The following is a 3,486-nucleotide window of genomic DNA, read 5'->3' on the forward strand; positions in this document are numbered from 1 at the left end:
CCCAACCTCTCCAATCTATCCCCATAACTGAAGTTTCTCATCCCTGGAACCATCCTTGTAAACCTCTTCTGCGCTCTCTCTCTCTCTCTCCAACGTGTTCACATCCTTCCTATAGTGCGGCCCCCAGAACTGTGCACAATATTCCAGCTGAGGTCAGACTGGTGTCTGGTATCAGTTCAGCATCACCTCCTTGCTCTTGTACTCTTCTTCGGCGATCACTCGCCAACGAGTTCGATTGTCCACCTAAGAAACTCTGTGATACTGGACGTAGGTTCTGTGAGTTCATGGGTTAGAACATAGAACAGTACAGCACAGAACAGGCCCTTCGGCCCTCGATGTTGTGCCGAGCAATGATCACCCTACTTAAACCCACATACCCGTAACCCAACAATCCCCCCATTAACCTTACACTACGGGCAATTAAGCATGGCCAATCCACCTAACCCGCACATCTTTGGACTGTGGGAGGAAACCGGAGCACCCGGAGGAAACCCACGCACACACGGGGAGGATGCGCAGACTCCACACAGACAGTGACCCAGCCGGGAATCGAACCTGGGACCCTGGAGCTGTGAAGCATTGATGCTAACCACCATGCTACCGTGAGGCCCCCATTGTGGATAGCACAATTGCTTCACAGAGCCAGGGTCCCGGGTTCGATTCCCGGCTTGGGTCACTGTCTGTGCGGAGTCTGCACGTTCTCCCCGTGTCTGCGTGGGTTTCCCCCGGGTGCTCCGGTTTCCTCCCACAGTCCAAAGATGTGCAGGTTAGGTGGATTGTCCATGGTAAAGTGCCCGTAGTGTCTAAAATGTCCCTTAGTGTTGGGTGGGGTTACTGGGTTTTGGGGATAGGATGGGGGTGTGGACGTTGTGTTGGGTGCTCTTTCCAGGAGCCGGTGCAGACTTGATGGGCTGAATGGCCTCTTTCTGCACTGTAAATTCTATGAATCTATGAATGGGTTCTTGCACAGGTTGATGAGCCCGATCCTAGAGCCGCATCTCTGACCGCACACTTGGCAGTTGTTTCCGGGAGGTGGGATCGGTCCTTGGACTCCAGATCGCTCGTATTCCTTTATCAGGCTCCTATTCGGGGCCTCCTCTTGCCGTCCGGTATCCTCGAAGAATTGCGTCCCTTCAATCGGGAGGTTCATCAAAGTAGGTCTCTTCTGAGAAAGGGTTTCCCGGCCGTTGACGTCGATGTTGCATTTCTTGTGATAAGCCTTCAGGGGGCCTTTGTCCCCCTCTTGTAGGGGCGCGTTCCTTGAGCTGAGCGAATAAGATTTCCTTTGGTAGTCAGGACTCTGACACAGGCAGCATGGTAGCATGGTGGATAGCACAGTTGCTTCACAGCTCCAGGGTCCCAGGTTCGATTCCCGGCTGGGTCACTGTCTGTGTGGAGTCTGCACGTCCTCCCCGTGTGTGCGTGGGTTTCCTCCGGGTGCTCCGGTTTCCTCCCACAGTCCAAAGATGTGTGGGTTAGGTGGATTGGCCATGATAAATTGCCCGTAGTGTCCTAAAAGTAAGGTTAAGGGGGGGTTGTTGGGTTACGGGTATAGGGTGGATACGTGGGTTTGAGTGGGGTGATCATGGCTCGGCACAACATCGAGGGCCGAAGGGCCTGTTCTGTGCTGTACTGTTCTATGTTCTATGTGGAGAATCCATCTCAGACAGCATTGATGGTACCTTTCCAGGACCTCGAGGTGGTGCCCGTGTGCAATCCAAGTTTCTGAGCCGTACAGCGATTGAGCGGACGGCCGCCTTGTACACGGCCATCTTGGTGTCAGCGCGATTGTCATGGTCGTCAAAGACGTTCGTCCTTCGGCGTCCGTAGGGGATGTGCTCACGGATTGGATGCGATGTTGCATCGTTGTCAGCCTCAGAGGAGAGATGGCTCCCCAGGTGTGGTTTGGTCGGGTTTCTCCATTCATCCCGATGGAGGAAGAGACCAGGGGTGGGATTCACCGCCGGCGGGATGCTCCATTTTGCTGGCGGCCGGGGGTTTCCCAACGGCGTGGGGTGGCCCCACAATGGGAAACCCCATTGACCAGCCGGCGTAGTGGAGAATCCCGCCGGCGGGTCGAGGCAGAAAAGTGGCGGGGTGGAGAATCCAGCCCCCTATCTTGTCCTGGGGCAGATTGGGAGTTCTTTGAAGCGTTTACTCCAGCGAAGGCTGATATTCTCTCTCTTTGAAGGGAGTTCGGTCCTTACTCTGCACCGGTTTGAGGCCTAGGGTATTGGGTCCATCGATTGCCTTTGTGGCACTAAGGAAGCCCTGGGTGGCATAATCGTCAGCGAGGAGTTGCAGCTCCTTGGCTTTCTCAGTCCACCGTTGATTCTTCGTTCCCCATTTTCTTCTTTGTATCTCCGCCTTGCTTCTTCTTGTTGATGAGGTGTTGGATGCTGCGGTCTATCTCGTCAAACCAGTCTTGGTGTTCCCTGGTCTTGTAGCCCATGGTTTCTTCACAGCTTGTGATGATGGCTGTCTTCAGATCGTTCCAGTTTTCCTCCACCCTATTAGAATGGAGGTTCTGGTGAAGGCATTGTGGGAGGTTCACTGGCATACTGGGCTCTTGAAGCCGCTCAACGTCGAACGTATTTCTGAACTGTTTCTCCATCCTCCGTTGCCGCTGATGGACAGGGAGGAGCGGGTGAGCCGGTGGTCTGCCCAGCAGTCATCGGCACTGGTCATTGCTTTGGTGTTGAGGGCAATCTTTTGGTCTCCGATTCGGACAATGGCAAAGTCGATCATGTACCAATGCTTTGATCGTGGATGTCCCCAGTGTGGTGATCGTAGATTGACTAGATACAAAACAACTGAGCAAACACCAGAGGGAGAGCTATAAATACACCGGGACAGGATGTACAATTTTCTTTAACGATGTACAGAAAATATGTAAAGAGAAAAAGGGGGATGTGGTGATCACAAGTTAACTAGATGCAATACAACTGAGCAAACACTAGAGGGGGCACGGGAGAGCCATATAAATAGACCAGGACAGGAAGTGAGGACACACTTCACAGAGGGCAGAACTTGGAGCAGGACACACACACACACGCCAGCTAGGAACACTGAAGGTAGCCGTAGGTAACAGCTCTGAAGAGAGAACGAACTCACAATAAAGCATCTTCTCCACATTTGAGACTACGAGCTTTATTAAGACACGAGTAACAACACACCCAGGAAGTCTGAAACGTGTCTTCTTGGTGGAACAGTGTGTGTGAGCGATGACAAACAAGTGCATGTGGCGAGCAGGAGAAACCAGTTGCAGTTGCGATTCCCAACTCCTTCCTTTCAGATGGTTCCTTTCCAGATTTGGGTGTCCAAAGGAGGATGATCTTACCTTCCTTAGGAACGTTGGAGAGTCCTGCGGCGCTGAGGTCCCAGGTTCGATCCCGGCTCTGGGTCACTGTCCGTGTGGAGTTTGCACATTCTCCACGTGTTTGCGTGGGTTTCGCCCCCCCACAACCCAAAGATGTGCAGGGTGGG

The sequence above is a fragment of the Scyliorhinus canicula genome, chromosome 17, assembly GCF_902713615.1.
Source record: "Scyliorhinus canicula chromosome 17, sScyCan1.1, whole genome shotgun sequence".
NCBI classification, from domain to species: Eukaryota; Metazoa; Chordata; class Chondrichthyes; order Carcharhiniformes; family Scyliorhinidae; genus Scyliorhinus; species Scyliorhinus canicula.